The 23,430-nt window shown below is 38.6% G+C and overlaps 1 protein-coding gene across 2 annotated transcripts in view; it reads right to left on the bottom strand.

Annotated features, from left to right (window-relative positions):
• agbl4 (AGBL carboxypeptidase 4) overlaps window positions 1–23,430 on the bottom strand; it is a 498,974-nt gene that overhangs the window by 250,308 nt on the left and 225,236 nt on the right. The gene's annotated exons all lie outside the window — the stretch shown is intronic.

Here is a 23,430-nt window from a genome sequence, read left to right as displayed (position 1 = left end):
TCTCAATAAAGATTCATGTGTTAATGTGAAAGAAATTAAATGCATTTTATTAATAAATAAATGTTCATAATCTTTAATCACAGTGTGAAAACATTCTCTATGACACTTTTATTTTTTCAACATAAATGCTGGGTTGAGACTGTTGGGTAAGGAAGCTGGGTTGATTTGTGTACAATCGTTCATAATCCCAACAGTGCTGGGTTGGGAATGCGGACGTAAAAGAGAAGTCACTCAAGTTCGGACGTAATGCGGACGTAAAAGAGAAGTCACACAAGTTCAAACGCAAACAGTTCTGTGAGTGCTGATGCCACTTGGCCTATCCGTGTTCGCAGCGCTCATGACAGGAAAATGTGTGCAAAATAAAAGAAAACTAGTAGAAGACTGACTGAAGCGAGGAGAGTGTCCTTTTAAAACTGGACTGCGGTGAATGGGAACCGAAACTGAAAAAGCGGCACTTGAAATGAGCCTATCCGTGTTCACAGCGCTTATGATAGGAATATGTTTGGAGAATAGAAGAACACTAATCGAAGCGGAGAAGAGAGAAAACTTGGAAACTGACTGTAGTGAAGAATGTGTTCTTTGAAAACTGGAGGATTTTGTCGGAGTGTAGCGATGATATGCGACCAATGAGCGTGAACTGAACAGGCTGGAATGGCACTTGAGAGGAGTGATAAACAAATATGGTCAAATTTGTTCTTATATGAAAGTTATTAAATATTACACTTTTAAAGAGAAATTTTAAGAGAAACTGTATAAGCTGTACAACTGTAGCCAGACATCATCCTACTCAGATTCTAGTCAGAATATGAGTCTGATACTGCTCCATTGGGCTGTGATTATGAGGCGTTTCAACCAAACCAGGAAAGATAATGCATCTGCACTCAATTGGATAGATCTACAACCAATCAGAGCAACATAGTGACAACATAGTGAGTAAGTGACATATGTTGACCAACGCATAGTTGTCAACAGAACTCAACTGCACACACGCTGGAAGAAAGAAGATGATGAGTGTAAACGATCTTTTCCGGTGTTGTAAAAAGATTTTAAGGATACACAGAGTATTTACCAACACGATCATCATTTTTGAGAGAAGTAAAGGTAAATGCATTTACGAACAAGTTCTCAGTTTAGGATTAGAATTAATTCAACCCAAGCACTCTTTGGTGACGTGGATGATTACGTTACTGTTGATCATCTGTCCATCATCGTATAAAACCCGCCTTGACAATTTGATTGGTCCGAACTGCTCTGGTTCGAGGATAGTTGCTCCACAATGGATCCAGACCGAACTTGCAACCTCAAATGTTGTGGGCGGGACTAAGTTCGGCTGGCATCTAGGCTAGTACAACTGTTGAGTTGTCATTCTTTTCTGAACTTTATCTCCCTCACACACAGATGTACATGTTGTTTTTACTCTACATTTGTGTCAATTTCTGTGTGTTGTGGCTTTTAAAATAAATGTTCACCTTGTTTTTACTCTACATTTGTGTCAATTTCTGTCTTCTGGCTTTTAAAATAAATGTTCACCTTTTGATTATTTGATTATTACTGTTGTTACTCTAGTAATTCTGTGTGTGATTTTAATTTCCAAACTAATTTGGGTTTATTTTAACCCAGCAATGTAGTTCTTGTATAGCAGTAGTTGAAAAATAAACCGTAAAATATTTAAGACAACCCAGCTGGGTCAAAACAAAGCTAGATTATTTCCTGCCTATCGTTCTGTTTAATTTGGAAATATCTTACATGACTGAAGTTCAATGTTGCAAATGACGTTTCATGTCATCAGTGGCAGTGAATTAGATTCTTTGTGTATGACAGACAATTGCTTTCTGACATGGCAATTTACTTTTAAAAAAAGAAAAGAAGAGAGACATTAAGATTAAATAATATGAGAAGTGATTAAATAAATATAAAACAAAGTTAAAAGAAAAAAAGAAAAGAGAGAAGAGGTGAGAAGACTATGAAATGAGATGAAGTGAAGAAAAGGATATAACAAATAATTAAAAAAATGAAATAAATCTTATAATCTTGTAAATAATCTTGTAAACTTGCAGGCCAACCACAGTCACTCACATTACTGCTGTTCAGACAGTTCTCTCTCTCTCTCTCTCTCTCTCTCTCTCTCTCTCTCTCTCTCTCTCTCTCTCTCTCTCTCTCTCTCTCTCCTATGATCCCCCCTTTAAAAACCCATCTAGATTAAAGCAAACACTAGCAAACTGTAAACAATGAACTTTTCTTTAATGCACAATGAGCAGGATGAACAATGAAAGGAATGTTATTTGCATATAAAATGATATACTGTGCTGTTAATCAGTTTTATATGGAGCTGCTGAAAGTAAATCTGCACCATCTGCAGAGAGAGATAGAGATAGAGAGAGAGAGAGAGAGAGAGAGAGAGAGAGAGAGAGAGAGAGAGAGAGAGAGAGAGAGAGAGAGAGAGAGAGAGAGAGAGAGAGAGAGAGAGAGAGAGAGCAAATAGCAGTGAAGGACAAGCAAAGAACATACGATAGAAGGCAATGGAGAGAATAACAGCGGGAGGGAGACAGTGAGAAGATGAGAAAGAGAGGAAAGATCAGAGCTGGGATGGGTTGACTGTGGGACTGGGAAGAGAAAGAGAGAAAGAGAGAGAGAGATCAGATGGAGATGCTATCTATGTGAACAGCACAGAAGCTTCCACACGGTCATACTGATAAGAGAGAGGAAACAGCTCTCTAAAATAAACCTCCAGTCCTTCCATCTCATTCCTTTCCACTAAACAACTCACATACACACTGTACACTGATGTAACTGGGTTAGTGTTTTTGTTTGAACGCTTCAAAAGTTATAAACACACACCTGTTCCCTTATCTGCAGTTACCCACACGCATAAATACATATCAAAACACACAGACATATACAGTGCGATCCAAAAGCCCGAGACTATATTGAAAATATGAGAAGCAAAAATCTTTTTTTAGGATTTTGAACGTTTAAAATAAAGACATTATGTAAAATAAATAAGAAATACTTCAGATTATGACTAATCTACATCACTATTTTAATATTAAAACAAACAAATTTATGACATTGATCACCATCAAGCTAAAACTACTAAAACATTCTGAAATTCATTCATTCAAAATAAATAAAATAAAATAAAATAAAATTGAAGTTGCATTATATCAGAAAAAAAATGCAAATAGAAACTATGGGCCAGATTTACTAAACAGGGCAAATTAGCAAGAGAGCGCAATAAAAAGCGCAGATGGGAGTGGAAAGTTCTGCGCATGATCTAATGACAACACGCTAATTAAAGAACAGACGCAGCCGGATCATTTCCAAAATGACCAACACAATCTACCAAGAGCAGCGCAAATTAACATTTGGTTTAAGACATGCTTTTATTGGACGGTAAATAATGGCGCAAATACCAGTAATTTGACTAGCGCAAACCTTAGTAAATCAGCCATGCACGATTCTAGGGGTGTAACGATACACCTTATGCCACGGTTCGGTTCATGTCACGGTTTTGGAGCCACAGTTCGGTTCGGTTTGCTGTGGAGTCAGGGTTCATGACAGGGAACCAGCAATAATAACACTAGATTCACTATTAACTTAATAATAACAACAACAATCATTTAATTTATTAACTTTATCGTTAATAACTTTATACATTGGCTTCACGTTTCCTTTAGAGCAGTTAGCATACCTGATTAAACTAAAATAAAAGTCGGCACTGTAGACTAGTCAAAAATAATCTACTAATTAGTAATTTCTCCAATTACCATAATGTTTAAATAGAAAAAAACTAGCACATTTATTTCATACAAATTGATGACACCACAAGTAAATGTCCCACTGTAGCCTACTTAACAAACACATAAATTGTATGAATATGACTGATACTGATGAATGAGTTAAAGCTATTAAATAGCAGTTTTTGTTAATACTATAAAGTAGCCACCACACTAATTTAGAAATAAACAAAATAACAAAGTGGAAATAAAGTGGCATTATAGGGTTATGGAAACAACAGTTACCATGGTGAATACACAATACATCATGAACTGTTAATGAATCATATAAACTGCTCCTGATGAGCAGAATGAACATCATACCTGCATGCTTTCCCAGCTAACACACTGTGATTTATTGGTACTTTACTTTTATTTCATGACTTACAAATTGACATCGTAACGTTGCTCATAGTTTCTCTTGCTTTATATACATGGTGTGATATACAGCACGCGCATGCTCAAATAATCTTTAGTTGTGTAACTAAAGAGTGTGTGCTATGAGGACAGTATAACGGCTGACAGGACAGGAAAGCGCTTTTCTGAGGTGAGAGAGATTTTTTATTTCGTAACAAGCTACGAAAATGACGATGTTGCTGGGACTCCCAGGTAGCATTTAGCCTACCTGACTAAATGGGGAAACTGGCTTTCTTTGTCCTTCCATGAAGCTTGAGCGATCACCCAAGTCACGTGACATGCACTTAGAAGACAAAAGTTAGTAAAAGTTAGTACAAAAGTTATTTAATAAATAATATTATTATAATAATATTTGGTAAAAATTACACACACACACTCGACGCACAGACAGACTCACGTCATTCTCCTGCTCACATCGAGTTCTCTTTTGCTCTTGAACAAACAATAACAACAATACAGAGAATTTTGAGTATTCTCATATTAGGAGTCTTAAATTAGTTAAATAACGTCTTAAATTAACTTAAAGAGTTATGAGGAAATGAGATGCGTGGGACAGCGCGTCAGATCCACGTCATGTTCGTCAGCGGCCGTTCTTAAAGTGACAGGAGCACTGATGATGCCTGTCATTAATGTTCATCAAAGAACAACGGGAACAGAGAAAATTGTAGCTTTAATGATGATTAATCTATATTTCATTTATTATTTATGCAGTTATGAAAGGTGTTTGATAACTATTACATTTCTGTATATGTCTAACAGGGAAGGCCAAAATAAAAATAGTAAAAATAACATTTATTATAATGGGTTTATGTAAAGATTGTTTTAAGTTCACTTAAATTAAAAGTAGTTTTTTTAAAGTCTAATAAATGTTGAAATTGGGAGCTTTCAGTTATACTGAAATGTAACGTAATAAATGTTACATAGAGACATTAGTTTCAGTGATACTGGCCTTCATTCATAAAAAGATGCCATTACAACACATATTTAAAATATACTGTCTTTAAATTGTTTCTACATTAATTTGGAGAGTAACTGAAATTATTACAATATCAAAATATTAAAACTTAAAATAATAAAAACTTGCGATTAATCGCGATAAATTACAGAAAAAAAAAGTGATTAATTAGTGCATTTTTTTTATCGATTCCCAGCGCTAGTAAAAATACAGCTCTTATTAGTTGTTAAAAGTGTACTAATTACTATTACTATGTCAAGGAATAAAAAAATTATAATTGTGGCATAGGGTGAAGTGAGAGCTGGGCCGGGGCAGCAGGGCGCGCTTGGTTCGACATGAGAGTAGCGCGGTTCGAACCGTGGGTGGTGTATCGCGGTTTTTCGGTTCGGTTTGAATATCGTACACCCCTACACGATTCATTTAAATACTCGTGAGTCTGAAAGGGTAACTCTTACAAATGCATATGCAATAAGGTCAGCAGCAAAAAAAACCTGTGTCCGCGCTTTTTCAGCGAAAATTTTTCACTGCGTGTTTTTAGTAAATCATGACAATTGATCTTAACTCCAAAAGAGGGTTTGCAAGCTGTTAGTAAATCTGACCCTATATGTTCCAGGTACAGTATTTGGCTAGTCAGCTAGCTACATAAGTATCATTTTTGGACATTATAGGCATGTTCCAAATGCTGTCAACATGCATACAACATATGCACTGCTCAGCTTGTTTCCTGTAATAGCGAGCCCCTTGAGTGCAGCATTGTGATTGGCTGTTTAAAACAGCACGTTCCTCCCTGATGTTCATTAGGAATCCCGTGAGAAATAAAGCTATGTAGAACTATGCAAATATGAAAACAGCCACACACAGCGCATGCCAACATAAAAGAGCTTCATCCATACACACACGCCAGAATGTATACAGACTCCTCTACAACCTGAACAAAGTGAACCGCTGAGCCGAAATGAAAGTGAATTAGCTTTTCTCTGTGGAGGAAAAGACAGCAAATGAACGATCAAGCTGAGAAATCCTCTGGGGAACTTCTACGACACTGCTATCTCTACGTGTCTCAAAAGAGTGTTAACACACAGGACAGGTGCCTGCTTGGTCCAAACTACACTCTACTGCTAACACGCTCACGGAGACACATTAAATTCTCTAATCTCTAATGCATGTCAGGCTTGGCAACAATATACTCCATCACGAACAAACACATGACCCTTCACTATCAGTTTCTTACATCTTAACACACACACACCACATCCCACTCAATGTTAACCATATGACACCTAAAAAAACACAAACTGACACCCACAATTCACACACCAACACAATTTTGCGTAATAATATTCTATTAACCAATATGTAAACACCTGTAAATGCACTAGTGTATTCTGAAAGATTTCCTCAGTTATTAGACACACTTTATTCAATTGAATAGACACAGGTAAACCAAAATAAAAACTTAAATTAAAATGTAAACAAACAAACAAACAAACAAACAAATATTTTTTTTGAAACAAGGCCCCCTTATTTTACCCCCTTATTCTACTTTTATTCTAATTTACAACTGTTCTTTTAAACAGTATTTTAATGCAATAAAATTTTTTTAAAGAGGTTGTTCAATAATACTTTAATTCATTAAGGATGTATTAAATTGCTCAAAAGTGAGAGTAAATATAATTATAACGTTACAAAAGATTTTTTATTTCAAATATAAATGTGTTCTTTCTATTCATCAAAGAATCCTGATATCCCATGAATAAGTAACATTTTAGAATAAGTAACATTTTAAAATATAACAAAATGGTAATTTCTGTTTATATTAAAACAGAAGTTTCTCAAAATTAGTTGTTTCTGTATTTTGATAAAATAAATGGAGCCTTGTTGAGCAAAATAGACTTTAAACAGTCTTTTACATACATTACAATTTAAATAACAGTTTTTTTCTTACATTTTTGTTAAAAAATAAAAAAATTAATTAATCGTGGAATTAATAAAATTAATCGTGAGTGATCGCAATCCAAATTAAAAATTATGTTTACATTATATATATATATATGTGTGTGTACTGCGTATAATTATTATGTATATATAAATACACACACATGCATGTATATATTTAAGAAAAATATGTTATATTTTTATTAAAAAATTATATTATATACAAGATGAATTATGTATATAGTATATACATGGAATGCATGTGTGTGTATTTTTATATACATACAAATTATACACAGTACACACACTTGTATTATGTAAACACAAACTTTTGACGATTAATTTTTCACCAGCACTAAAAATAAGACGAAATGGTCCTAAAAGACAAAATGTTTAAATATTCACATTTGCTCATTTCAAATATATTTAATTTATAAACAGAGACATATATTTGTTTACATAAACAGTATGTATGTGTATTATGTGTGAGTCTTATGACCAGGGTTAGCTGTGCTTGCTGCAGTATTTGGCCTGCGTTGGAGTGGGGTTAGGTTCAGGACCCGCGTCTGTTTGTCGCGCACCCCGAGTACCCTGCCAAGCAGACATTAGCGCACACACACACACACACACACACACATGCTCACACACCTCTCCCCACGCAGGGTTAATGAAACAGCGTGACACCTCACTTTATTTTTTTATTTATCTGTTTGGGCATTATCCCGGTTCCTCTCCAGCGTTTGACCTTGTTGGCTACTGAGCGAGTCGTGGCTATTGATTTTAATTACCCAGCGGGAATTTACTGCTCGCCTTTCTCGCGCCGCTGCGCCGCTATTGGCCAGAGAAAATAGCTTTGTGTTGCCCCTCTATGTGTGAGAGAGAGAGAGCGCCTGGTGAATCTCGAACCTGCTGGGCGTTTTCTATCTTCGCTGCAATGTATGTTCTCGCCTCTATCATTCTCTCTCTCTCTCTCTCTCTCTCTCTCTCTCTCTCGTTGTGGCTGCTGGTAATTTGTTTTATCTAAATGATAGTGCCCCATGCCTCCCTGTGCTGGTGGATGTGGTACAATGCCCCCCGTTCCAAAACACATTTATCTCGCTGTGTGTCTGAGGGGGGAAAAAACAGGCCGGCGGACAATAACCTACACACACACGGCTTAACAATTCAGCTGCCCCCGAACGCCTTTTATACACACTCCCCACAGCGAGCTGTTGCTCTCCGGCTCTCTTTCCATATAGAGAAAAGGTCAACGCCTGGAGCTCAAGGTCACGGACTTTAAAAATGAAAGAGTTTTCATAACTTGTTAGAGAAAGAGTAAAGAAACCCAAAGTTTCTTCAACTTGAGTGGGCAAGGCTATCGCTGACTAGCGGTTGTATCTCAATTTCCATGTGTGCGCTGGGCCCGTACCGAGGTGTCATTCCCAATCGCAGCTCTTTTCAACTGTGTTAGCAGGAACACGACGGGGCCTTTGATGCCGGCGCGGCTGTCGCTTCCCTCTGAACAGAACTAGACGAGGGGGAAAATTGCTAGCTTTCATATGGAGCAGGACATCTTGTCTATATTCTCGAATCAATCAAGCGTAGAGGTCATCTCAGTGGCTTCTGTCTCTGACTCTTTCCATCTCTCTCGCTCTCCGTTTGTCGCCCTCCCCTATTCTTCTAAGAGCATTGGCTGTCATCTGCTTAATGTTGTGAAGGTTAAATGGTTTCAAATATGAGCACAAAGCTGTCAAGTGCCACAATTCTTCTCTCATCCTCCTGACAAAAACAGCTGGAGAAAAAAAAGAGGATCTATTACATATACGGATATTACATTTCATCAAGACAATGATACTCTCAGATCTGTGAAGGCTCTTTTGACTTTGGACGCAGGCCCATATTGTGTAATTATTGCTCAAACAAGCGATCCCTCTTCTAATGCATTTATTGTTTTACATTTGATGCCGTTTCTTTTCTCTCGATTTTTCTGTCGTAATATGAGAGGTAGAGGGAGTGGAGTGGCCCTCCTGTGATTGATCTATCATTTGGGACATGAATCAGACTGGAGAATAGCACTGGATGGCACAGTTACTAAGCAACCTCACTTGCTTTGTGGTCTAGCTGTCCATGTGCGATGGTATGTTTGAAATGAGGGGTTTTTGGCGTGCGAATTCACTGTGTGATTCTCTAAATGGAGAAGAGTGTCGAATGCATATAGAGGATCAGAGATAGGAGAATGAAACTACCCTTGGAGCCGTGGGCCAAATTAGCCAATTTGGGGACGAGGATAGACATTATATTTTGTGTTGGTAAAATTCTGAAAAAAAAAAAAAAATACGAGTGATTCTTGATGGTACAACGCTAGAGTCATGTGGGTGGTTGCCGGGGTGTTGTTTTGCAGTTGCTAGGATGTTCTGTGTGGTTACTTATATACTAGCCTAGTTCAAAAGAGCCCACCTCCATGTCTCCATGATATTCAGGCCCCGATATGGCTCGGGTCTATGGGATTTTTTAGTCAGTATGTGTAGAAAAGCACACCATTCCAAAATGTGTCTAATCAAGTCTCTACAATAAGGATTTTTTTCTGCACGCCAGTTGTTCTACTAACCCTACCAACATATGCACTGGCATCACCACAAAATAATAATCTATTTTTATTATTTGCTAGAAATTAGTTTTTGTTATTCACTATTTTTTTTTTCTTTACATTTTTTTTTTTTAATATAAAAAGTTGAAACGTAACTCCGTAAATTAGTTCCTTAAACACTTTTGCTTAAAAACAAGTACATTTGATGCGAAACTATACTAACTGGAGCGTAGATTTCAACACTGTTTTACAGATGCTTTTAGGACTATCACAGGCCATTTTTATTTTTGTTGCTAACTTTAAGCCTCTGGGGTCTGAGGGGGGTTTGGGGCCCTGGAGAACTTTTGACATGCCCTGACATGCCCTGACATTTGTGCTTTTTCCAGTTGCTTATAAACATATTAAGTCTCATTACACTCTATTCAGCACAAACTCTTTAACCATCAGCATCACACTTTTGATCATTTTCACAAAATTTTCATGGCCCCCGGAATATTTTGTTGTATGAATACCACATTTGAACATGCAATATATCAAAATAAAGAACAGAGCCTCTGCTTTTAAACAAACAAACAAACAAACAAACAAACAAACAAACAAACAAACAAACAAAAAATTCTCCTTTTTCAGGTCTCATAAAAAAGCAACATTTTGAACAAAAGCTGAGAACAAAAGCACCCCCCCACAATGAATACAATGATTGTATTGCTTTTTTCTGCTCTTTTTCACTTGTGTTTTGATCCGGAGATTCTCTACTTAAGAAGTTGCATTATAGCACCCCCTACTGTACAACTGTGAAAACACGGTAGGCCGGAAAAAAAGTCAATGGCGGGGAAGCATTAAATCTCATAAATTACGGGAAATTTTATCAATGGCAGGGAAAGAGTTAACCAACTAGAAAATATTATCTTGGCTACGAATCAGGAGAATTTGCAATAACAATGCAGAATACAATACATACAATGCATTAAAAAATGGATGTGCACAAGATCAATGAACATAAAATGTTCAGTGGCAATTTGTTGTTTCGTCAAGTGGCCCAAAATTCAATCACACTAGCTCATGTGTCAGCAAGGCTCAACAAATGGTGCTGGACGAGTTTTGCACCACAGTATAATTCTTTGGGTTATGGGTTAATAACAAACTTGTGGGCTAATATTACCAAGACGCCCTTACACTGCAAGAGGAATCATGCACAATGGTTATTTTGATTTTATATTCCTATGCAATTTATGGGCATACTGACTTAATTTAAATTTAGACAACTTACTTCACCATTGACAAAGCCAACTGCCCTTTTCGTACTTAGAAGTGAGATTCAGTCAAACCAAGAATTTAGGGCCATGTACACACATGGAAAGATAATTAGGTGATCCAGTCATTCATTTAAATTTGGATGTTATTCCAAAAAATGGTTTAAGTGGCCTTAGATTTCAAACTACACAAATTGCTCGATTATTTTACATTAGTCTCATTCAGAGAAGGCACAGACGCCAAAATGAATTTCAGAAGGCTCCAGACATTGATTACAGTACAGCATTCCATTTTACTGATGCAAAGTGAGCCTATAGGGGTTTATTTTCTTTAATAAGTAGTGACAGATTAAATCTGAGTCTATCGTGATCTATTACCCTCACTAGATTGAAATGCATAGCTGCATTTGAGCTCAAGCATTTATAAATTCTGTGAAATAGCTAATCTATTGAGTGGTATCGTGGTTGAACATGCCAAATGCGTGCACCAAGCACAGTGATACACACACACACACACACACTAACGTGTGGTAAAGTCTGAGATGCATTGCTCTTCACAAGCGCAGGGGGACATGTGTAATATTAGCGCTAAGAGCCCTGGCCATCATACTGCCTTCACAGCTCGTAAATCATCTACTCATTACAGCTCAGATCATAAACGTACACCCATGAGAGAGAGAAAGAGACAAACTCTCAGGCTAATATATTCCAACCTAGCGCTTTTTATGACTGCTGCCCGACAAAAAGAGCGTCCGGGCACCTCAGGGGTGATATTGGGTGGATAATGCTGGAACATCGGAACAGCAAACGGCACATTCAGATGCACTACCACACGTTGGTCTGTCTTAAAAAACTAAACGGAGAGAGAATACGAATATCCCGGGAGTGTCGGTGTTAAGATTAGCTGTGAGATTATGTGACCTGAGTACAGGGGAGCTGGAGAGATTTGGCACTCATACTATTGAACAAAATACCGAAAGTTTGCACCAAAGGCTACAGGAGCTATAAAGGCTAAACAGTAAGTGGTTAATCAATACAGCAGCTCTGCATAGGGCACATTAATGCTGTGATGGTTAGTACAAACACATCCTGACATAAAAGGACAGGACCATTTTACTTGAAGATTAGCGCACACCGCAAAACAGGAAGTTGCCGTCCTGCCCACTTTTAGACACTCACAGTTTCACTGTCTGTTGTGTTGTCAGCATTATGGTACACATTTTACATAATCTCAACCCCGGCTGTTTGAAATCACACAAAGTCATTCATGTAAGAATGCAAGAGTTGATTGTAGACAACATAGGGGCTTTCGCACAGGGCAGTTATAGGAACTCAGTTTACACAACACCATTTTCCACTAAAAACAGAAGACTTTTTATGCATTTTGGCTGTTCATTAACATGACAATGGGGTTTTGGGGACAGAAAATGCAAACTTTTGAAAACGGTTTCAAAGTGCAAGTTTTTGGAAACAATACCATTATAGTCTCTGTGTAAACTACAAAAATGTCAATTTGTGAAAACGGTGATGTCATGCGCATACATACTACATGTTCAGACTGTAGGCGCGTAGTGTTCTTTTACCAAGTGAAATAGCCAACTACTGGCCTGGCCATAATATAACGTTTTAGTCATGTTTGTGGATTTGTGTGAACGGGGGTCATTTGATAACGTTGTCTGTACGTGAAAAACGCAAAGAAAAAACGGTTCTGTTTTTAGTACAATGTTGTCATGTAAATGTACCCTTGGTTAGAGGAACTAGCCATCAGGGCAGTCCTGGGTACTATTTTCCCCTAGGGCCGTTTTCCTGGTTGAATTCAAACTGCCAGTAGGAACTCCGAAGTGGCGTAAGCCGACTGTCAGCAACATTATTTAAGCGTGCCATTCAACAACTGGAGGACGCCGTGATCGGAGCTGTGTTTTAGTTGTGTGTCGTGGGTTTTCGTGATAACGGAGATAGAATGTAGACATAATGAAGAGCAAAAAGTAGGGCTTTAAGTTTTACATATCGAGGATGAGAAAAGAACGCTGCAAACAAAGGCGACAGATAAATGCGTTAACATTAGCTTTCTGTACGTTTATGTGCCGTTAACATCAGCTTTCTGTATGTTAGTTCGTGGAGTAGATACAATATATGTAAACTCTGTGTTTACGCAGCTTTTTAGCGAGTGCCGGTGTTCAGGCCAATCAGCGTGCACTTACATCAATGGTAGTTCCTATTGTGATGGGTTAGACCCTACTCTGAAGTAGGAGCTAATTTAGTCCCCCCAAAAGGCATTTCTATAGCTAAAATCCTTCCCAGTTCCAGCGATGTGTTCCTGCGATGAAATCCCTTCAAGGATATTGGGTAAAATGGAGAAAATTGACCCTCAGGATTACATAACACCTGAACATCAATGTTTAAAATTAACCAGAACAAGTCTGAGGCTAAACTTTTAGTGGCGAGGTGGACGAGCGAGAGACATGGGAGGAGCGAGCGAGATCGGTGTGCGTGATTGAGAATGAACGTCACCTGCGAGGCACACCGGTCTCGAGTCCTCTCATGAGGGAGCACGCGGCTCCAGTGAAGAACGAGAGAGGACCAGGCCTGGATTTTAAGTTGCTTTTTATTTACGTTTGTTATGTGTGTGCGCGCGGCAGTCGTCCGTGAGGGGCTGCCACTTTTACTTTCACTTTGTTTATTTATTTGATTAAAGTTATTGTTGAATGTTCGCCGGTTCCCGCCTCCTTTTTCCCACACGAACAAACAGCGTTACACTTTTATTATGTGAAAATTAAAAATGAGACCTGTGAGGTAAGATGCCCCCTCAGAATTGACTGATATGTTTTTACTGGCATTTGCATTATTTAATTTAATTTAATCATTATTATAGTTCATGAAGTGCTGTCCCACTTTACTTGACATACACATAAATTGTACAAATATGACTAATACTGATGAATAAATAGGCCTATAAGGTAAGGCTATTAAATAGCAGTCCTAAATAGTGCCGGGCGGTATACCGGTTCATACCGAATACCGGTATTTATTTTTGTTATGATATGAATTTTGATTATACCGCAATACCGGTATATGTCGCTTAAACAACGTTTGGAACGCGCCGCAGCGAGTCACTGTTTGAGAGGGGTCCCGTTTCACTGTTGCACTGTAGTGAGAGCACAGCTGAGATCACATTACAGCCTATGGCTGAATCTGAAATCACCCCTAAAGCCTCATTCACTATCCCCTACGTTAGTCCACTAATATAGTTCACTTGAAAGAGTGAATGAAAACGTGTGAGTGAATTCGGACAGCCGTTATGTGCATTACATCGGCTGTACAATAGTTATTGCGGTGCAATGTGGGATTGAATGAGTGCACTCAATAACGTCCACTACGGTTTCGGACACCACTTCAAATGGCTGTCCCCTCAAATAATGCCCTATTTGAGGTTATAGGCGGTGATTTCGGATTCAGCCCTTGATAACAGCGGAGAATTCAAACTACACGCGACACGCGAGAGAGAGCGGTTTCTGCGCGGAGCGCCGTGATGAGATTAACAATGCTCACCTAGGCATGTGCCGGTATCAAATTTTCAGGTTGCGATTAATTGCTGAAGCTTTTATCACGGTATGCGGTATTATCACGATATTTAAAAAAAAGTTGCAAAAAAAGTGTTGTCATACTATAACAGGTTTAAAAACTTTCTTATAACAAAAGAACCAAACATTTAAATACAATAAAGCAATACACAAAAATGTATAAAGTAAACAAATATTTGAAACAGATTAAAGTGCTAAAGAATTATAAAGAACAATAGGTAACACTTTACAATAATGTCTCGCCAGTTAATGCATTAACATTAACAAAGAGCGAATAGCTACATTTTTACAGAAGTTATTCTTCTTTGATACAGTTACAACTTTTGATTTTAATAATGTGTTATTAAATGCTGAAATGTACATTTAACTAAGATTAATACATGCTTTAGAAGTATTTTTCATTGTCAGTTTGTTAATGAATGAACTAATGTTAAATAATGGAGCCATATTGTAAAGTGTGTGATTGAACAACAGTCAGAACATATTCAAACAATATCTAGGGCATGTAATTTAAAACGTAAAAAAAAAATTTAAGTTTGAAAACGACTTTAAGTCTTTAAGTATTAGGTTATGTGATGACGATGACCGGATTGTGGTTACTGGGGAAACGGCTGTATTTCTGCTGTTCCGTCAGTGCCCTCTGCTGTCTGAAAGTGAATGTGCACTTCAGTGCGTCTTCACGCCTTCCGCCATGTGCTCGGCTCATGAACGGTCTGTTTACATCAGTGCGCGTTCCTCTTTGACGCGTTGTTTATTTTAAACGGTTGATGGGTAAAGTATTCTTAAAATACATTCTAAAAATCTGAATAATTCATAATAAATAATTATTCAAGGTATTTTGAAGTGCCCACGATAACAATATTGTGCATGTTCATTATTGCGGTATATCGTATTACCGTTTACCGGCACATGTCTACGCTCACCACATGGATCATATGGCACATATATAGACCGGAGCGAGCGCGCTTAAGTTTTTAATTTCATATACTCTAGTGCTCTAAACATGAACCAGCAGCGTGTATGCGCACATATTTCATCACGTCTTCTTCAAATGAAATGTATGCAAAGGACACTGATACATCCGTACGTCTGATCACGGCCGCGATGACACGATAGATTATTCTGCTACCCGCAAAACAATGATGTAAGTTAATAAATAGACTGACAATTCAAAGAATTAACTAAGGGGGGCGGGGCTTACCGATAGGTCAATTGCCACTGTAACATGGTTTCAATAAAAAAAAAAATCCATTATTTCCTTTAATATAATATTAGATTATGCTAAACTTATCTCCAAATTTGCTCAAATTTAACAGTAAAAGAACACTCTTGTTTTTCAGGGCAGCATCTTCCAACATCTTGCCCTATTATTCAGGCATATCATCTGGGTCCTGCCTATACACACAGCTAATTTCTGCTCTCTTGCTTGTCTGAGACGGTGTGCACACCTGGCAGGTCAGTTGGATTTCAAACAACTTTGGAAACATAGTTAATTGCGTGACTCACAAGTGTACACACCGCACATTATGATCTGGGGCTTTTTGTTGCGGACTATGAACATGAAAGGGTGACAAGCTTCTGTCTTGTAGTGTGCACTAGGGTTTATGGACATTTAACAACAGACGCTTATATGCAAATGCATGGAAATGCATGGGCACTAAATAAATGGAAAACAAACAAACAAACGCAAGGAAATACGAACAAACATGAAAACAGTAATCTTCAGATAATTGGTTGGCGGATGGCTCCAGCAGTGTGCAGGTGGTTAGTGTGGCCCCTGTCATTGGCTGTGTGTGGGAAGAGATGAGATTTCCCTATGGTGTCTATAGTGATGCTATAAGAAGCAACATCCACAGACAGAGAGAACAGGGAGAGGGTCAACAGCAAAGATTCTTATTATGAATCCAATTCAAGAGCCTGAAGCGCTTCTAACTATGCAATCGCAGACAACACACATAAATGCACTGGGAAAAGAAAGCTTGAATCCAAAACCCTTAGTATTACCAAATAACACTTACATCAAAAGAGGTTTTTATCTGGAGAAAGCTATCCGTTAGCATTCACATTCATCTCAATGGCAGTTGGTGCAGAACCACTCAGAAGTATGTGAATTAACTGCTTCGTGATTCAAAAACTTTTGAACTTAGGAAATTACATCACGATGACAGTTTTACACACACTGATGTTTTAAAGTTTTGGGTAAGTGTGATTTTTCTTCAGCAAGGACAGAATACATTTATCAAAAGTGACAGTGAATACTTTTACAAAAATGTAAATGCTGCTCTTTTGAACCTTCTATTAATCAAAGGATGCATAAAAACATTAAGCAGTACTTGTGTTTTCAACATTGATAATAACAAGAAATATTTCTTAACAAATTTCTTTCAACAAATCAGTATGTTAGAATGATTTCTGAGGGATCATCTGACACTAGAGTAATGATACTGAAAATCCAGCTTTGCCTTCACAAGAATAAATTATATTTTAAAATATGTGACAATAGAAAACCAATGAAAACAATATTACTAGGAAATATTATGGCAAAGTATTTGCAATCAAATAAATGCAGCCTTGACAAGCAAAAACCCACCGACCTCAAACTTTTAAACAGTAGTGTACAAATATTCTAAATTAATATATATTTGTGTGCATATGCTAACAGCCAAACCCTGATCTTCTGTTAACATCTCAGTCTCTATACTTCTCTTGCTTGGTGGATGAATGAACAACAGAAAGCACTGGCTGACAGAGAACACTATTTGTGTGCTCTTTCTTGGCCAGTAGATGGCCATAGATCTTGTGTTTATAGGGCCTAGAAGAACTGACCCACCCTTTAATCCAAAATGACTCATCTTACATCACACTTTTTAAAAAGGATTTTTTTTTTTGTTGAAAAAACATGGACCACACCCTGTCTGCCTACACACAATAAGGCTCATGTGATCTCCCTCTCTCACTCACTAATGCGTCATCAGTATAATAAAATACAACACCCCAACATGGGGCTGCGTGTCCCAGGTGGCTCAACCCATCTGTAGCAGCAGCGTAATGGTGTGTGTGTGTGTGTGTGTGTGTGTGTGTGTGTGTGTGTGTGTGTGTGTGTGTGTGTGTGTGTGAGAGAGAGAGAGAGAGAGAGAGAGAGCGAGAGGGTGGGAGTGAGGGTGTGCCTATAGTGATCAGGCTATAGCGAGCCTCATCCAACAGTGGCTAACAGTGGTAATATAATGTGTGTGTGTGTGTGTGTGTGTGTGTGTGTGTGTGTGTGTGTGTGTGTGTGTGTGTGTGCATAAGTGTGACCCCATGGTGGTAAGTAGCTGCCCTGCTGCGCTGAGGGATGTCTGGGGTAATTATCATAGAGCATATGAGCCCTATGAACCAGCCAACATGGCGCCATGCCCTCTCATGGGGCACAGGGCAGAAATCACACAGGGCACGTACACACATCCATACGCAGACTGTAGGAGGTGGAGGCAGGTGTGCATTCGAGAAAAGATGGTAATAACAGCCAGACAGGGTGACGTCTAAGAGGTGCCCTGGTGTGAATGTCTGTGTATGTGTTTACGCGCTGCTTTTCCATGGTTTTGCAGACTTTCCCCACCTGAGTACCCTCTGGCCTTGTGGGACATCTGAGATTATGAGGGCACAGCCGGTGTCATCATAATTGCCATTATACAGATTTACTTGTTTAAAGTAAGGAAGCTTCTCTGCTGTTTACAAGAAGGTGAAGGTAATGTTGAAATGCTTTTTGCTATGCCTGTTAGACAATTATAAGTAAGCTATTCTTAGGATAATTTCCCCAAAGAGTGTAAACACTGCTACTCTATGGTGCTTTCAAAATATTTCGCTTGTTTGACCAGTCCGATGAGTCAGCTTCTGGTACGATATTGGGTCGGGACTACCTGCTTGTCTGAACAATATCAGACGGGATTTGGGAAACTTCATCATTAGTGGTGCAAGGGTTTGTGCTATGTGGCTTGTTGAGAAGAGTGTACTACTGCTTTTTTAAGTGATCGACCTTGGTGGACAGTTACAAATGCTGAAAAATCCCATAGACTTACATTGAAGGAGGGACTTGAGTCATATGTGGAAAACACCTACAATGACCCAGAACACCCAAGCGACCCCATTGCAATGTGCTAAAAAATGTCATGACACCATAGCAACTGCTCAGCAAAGCCCTGGCAACCACCCACAATGCCTCACATAAGAATGCCCCACAACAGAAAACACTTAAATTTAGTAATATTATTAATATTTAATTTTTAAAAGTATAACTAATATTATTACTGCCATAGTTAAAAAAAAATTACCAAATTAATTATAAAATATTGTTTTATATTAATGATAATGTAATGTATAGATCTAAATATACATCACTATAACTAATATTAATAATGACTTTAACTTCACTAAATTATATTAATTATAAAATATTGTTTAATATTAATTAATGTTAATGTTAATGTTAATGTAATGTATAGGTCTTAATATTACTATTAAATACAAGGAAGATATTATTACATACATTCATTAATTACATATAAAATATATGGCCATGGGCTGCAATAAGTGTAATGAAATAAATACAACCCCAAATCAGAAAAAGTTGGGACAGTATGGAAAATGCAAAAAAAAAAAAAAAAATGAACACAAAATATTTCATGTTTTGTCTGGTCAACTTCATGTCATTTGTAAATATGCATCCTTTCCTGTCATTCAGACCTGCAACACATTTCAAAAAAGTTGGGACAGGAGCAATTTAGGGCTAGTAATGAGGTAAAATGGTTAAATAATGATGTGATTTGAAACAGGTGATGTCAACAGGTGATTGTAATTATGATTTGGTACAAAAGCAGCATCCAAGAAAGGTATAATCCTTTAGGAGCAAAGATGGGCAGAGGATCGCCAGTTTGCCAACAAATACGTGAGAAAATTATTGAAATGTTTAAAAACAATGTTCCTCAAAGAAAGATAGGAAGAGATTTGGATATTTCACATTCAACAGTGCATAACATAATTAAAAGATTCAAGGAATCTGGAGGAATTTCAGTGCGTAAAGGACAAGGGTGCAAGCCTAAGCTGAACAACTGTGATCTCCGATCCCTCAGGCGGCACTGCATCAAGAATCGTCATTCATCTATAAGCGATATCACCACATGGGCTCAGGACTACTTTGGAAAACCTTTGTCAAGTACCACAATATGTAGTTACATCCACAAATGCCAGTTAAAACTGTACTGTGCCAAAAGGAAGCCCTATGTTAACAGTGTCCAGAAGCGCCGTCAACTTCTCTGGGCTCGGAGGCATCTGGGATGGACCATCACACAGTGGAAACGGACCAAAGAAAAAAAGGATCATCCAGACTGTTACCAGCAACAAGTCCAAAAGCCAGGGTCTGTCATGGTATGGGATTGTGTCAGTGCCCTTGGCAAAGGTAACTTGCACTTCTGTGAAGGCACCATTAATGCTGAAAAGTACATAGAGATTTTGGAGCATAATATGCTGCCTTCAAGAAGACATCTTTTCCAGGGACGTCCATGCATATTTCAACAAGACAATGCAAAACCACATTCTGCACACATTACAAAGTCCTGGCTGCGGAGGAAGAGGGTACGGGTACTTGACTGGCCTGCCTGCAGTCCCGACCTGTCTCCAATAGAGAATGTGTGGCACATTTTGAAGCGCAAAATGCGACAACGAAGACCCCGTTCTGTTGTCCACCTTAAGACTTGTTTGCAGGAAGAATGGGACAAAATTACACCTGAAACACTTCATCACTTGGTGTCTTCAGTCCCTAAACGTCTTTTAAGTGTTGTGAAAAGGAATGGCATCATTACAAAGTGGTAAATACTTTACTGTCCCAACTTTTTTTGAAATGTGTTGCAGGTCTGAATGACATGAAGTTGACCAGACAAAACATGAAATATTTTTTGTTCATATTGTCTGCAATGAAATACAAATCAAAGTAAATTTAGAAATCACTTCTTTTTTTTTGGTTGGGTTCCATACTGTCCCAACTTTTTCTGATTTGGGGTTGTAATAATTAATATTTGTGTACAAGAAAATCAGAACATCAAAGCCTGATTATTGGGGTGGTGACTGGTGCTCTTCGCAGTCAGTATTTGTGATAGTAAGTTATTAAATAAATTAACATAATAAATTCAACAATATTAATTTAATCAGCATTCATATTTGTGTATAAGAAAACCAGAACATCAAAGCCTAATTATTGGGATGGTGACTAACGTTCTTAGTGAGATCTAACACTTCACATGACAAAGTACAAAACTGTTTGTAAAAAGAAAAACCGAGTTGTTGGGGGGTTATGTGTATGCTCTGCTGCAGGTGAGCCGTCTCTTTTCCCTCCCTCTCTTCCTCTTTGCCTTTTTCCCAGGGGACGGCTGAGATTTGTTGGCTGACTGCATCAGGAGAGTAGGTGGAGTGGACCCAAGGAGACAGCCTGGCGCCAGTCTGCACTCCATCTCTACTGCACTAACACGCACATGCACATACACATACACACACTGATGGAGATGGGGCTGAAATACTGAGAGATGGAAAAACAGAGGGATGAGAGTTGATGCAAGTGAGATGGCAGAGATACAAGCTGAAATCCATCCACATTAGCTCCATTAGATGTGAGCATCAGGTCCAAGTTGAGATCGTACAGCAGGAAGCAGCATCACAGGGTACGGCCCATCGGTTAATGTAGCCCGGGGCAGTGCTGGTGTTAGGATGCTGAGAGCAGACAGCGACAGGGTTTACTCTCCTCCTAAAACCACCACAACATCACTTCTGATTTGCCTTTCTCACAGTCAACTACAGAGCACAAAACAGTTCTCAACTGCATAATCTAATAATGCCTTCTGGGAAATTCATACCACAGTTGTACATTAGGTTGACACTGAGGGTTTAATATTAATAAGTATATCTTTTCTTCAGCAGATGATGTCTAAATGTGCAGCTGGATTTAGTGACGCTAAGGCATGCTGGTAAAGTCTGTGATGTTTGCTGTTGTAATGTAAGCAGGGACAGCAATGATGTCAGCTGTGTTTTTTTGTTCAAGACCACACAAGGTGACTCTTACAAGATCAAAACAATGACACACTCGTCTAAATAAGGTCTCAAAGGAAGTGATATCAGCGCAAGATGGCGGTAAATACAGGATGAAGGTCAGAGGGTTGGTGAGTCAAAGCAGAAGCAGTAGATGAGGAAGAGATGGACCCCTCATAGAAATCTCAATGGGAGAAACTGCAATGCTCAATATGGTGGCTGCACGAATGGATGTCCTGCCTTCCAGTTAAATAAGCCAATTGCCTTTTTGAGAGACCAGGACCTGCATGAGAATACAGCTTTTCAGCATGAAATTGGATAACTTTGTGTGATTCCTGAGAATAAAATAGGCAAATATAGCTATGCAACATTATAATTCTATAATAAAAGCAGTCCTTTTCACACTCAATGACCAGATGACGTCTGGCAAGCACTGCAATAACGCATTTTAAAACAATAGATTTTATATATTTAACTATACAAATACATTGAGGGCCTAATAATAATAAGATGTTGACCAAAAATGTATGCACCTCTTGATGGAAATAAATGTTGTGATGTTATTTCCATCCATTGTTGGTGAAGATTTTGTATCGACAATGCAAGAGTCAAGCACTCTGTAAAGTCTAACCCAAATCAGCATATCCCAAAGACTTTCAGTGATTTTGAGGTCACTCAGAGGTGCCAATTCATGTGTGAAAATGATTCTTCATGCTCCCTCCCAACCATTCTTTCACAATTTGAGTCTGAGAAATTAATATGGCCCTAATGTGTCTTCCTACATGGTTGTTTAAGAAATGAAAAGCTACACACTCCATCAATTAGGGTTAGACGAACTGTTGCCAAACATATATCATGCTAGAAACATAATAATCGATTTTGCTGGGCCGGGCAGTGTATATATAAACCTAATTCAAAATCCAGAATTGATTGTGTTGGTTCATAGATCTCACTGGTCCAAAATGCACAGTTATAGTTTAACCATCAACTATGATGATCACTTTTAATTTCCAGTTACTCAGAATCTTGTGTCGTGCAACTTTCACTGTCCTACACTAAACAATTCCACTGCATATTAATCAAATCTTCTACCACACACAAAACTATAGCAGCATCATTCATCTTAGTAATGCTTCTATTACTCCTGAAAGTCTAAGGCCTAGAACTTTCAAAATACAAGAATTTAGACAGCTCGCCCTATTTGTGTAAAATTAATTACACTGCCAAATTCTAACTGCTCCATTTTAATCTTTAAAGCAAGTCATTTTTTGCATTTGTCAGGATCTCATCTCTCTGTGCTTTCTCTCTCTTTCTCCTTGCATCTTGTCCAGATCTGTAAACCATCTGTCCCTTGGGGGCGTCCCTGCCTGGCACAGCTTGCCAGCCTGTCTGACCACATCCCCGCTGGCAAGAGTGCCAGCTGCAAGTTTGCTCTCTGTATCTCTTTCTCTCTCTCACTCTCTACCCCACACACCCCCCATCACTTTTGGTGCCCACAGCCAGACTGGTGTCTCCAGATGCCCGGGGGGGTGAGGGGGTTTGGGATGGTACGTTGCCTTCTAGACAGCAGATGCTGCCAATTAACTTCCCGCCACAGGCTCACAGAGGGAGTGTGTGCATGTGCAGGGGCAGAGGGGAAGTTGTGGAGAGGTATATGTTTGGGGGTATATTGGTCATGGTATTTGTTGAATTGACCGACGTCATCTAGTCTCAGACAGACAGATAGCACTATGCTCTCCTCTCCTCCTGTGCTCTTGGCCTGTCCCTCAGTGCCACATGCCACACTGGAGCTTCTGAAACATCTCAATTACATCCAGAGAACAACATACCAGGCAACCGGCCATGTCCCTGTGAGGGCAGAAGACACAGGATTCTGCCTAACCTTGCAGTTTAG

This window comes from Gobio gobio, assembly GCF_949357685.1.
Source record: "Gobio gobio genome assembly, chromosome: 10".
Taxonomy (NCBI): domain Eukaryota; kingdom Metazoa; phylum Chordata; class Actinopteri; order Cypriniformes; family Gobionidae; genus Gobio; species Gobio gobio.
Note: the sequence above shows the minus strand (reverse complement) of the source record. Positions and strands in the feature narration are given on the sequence as shown.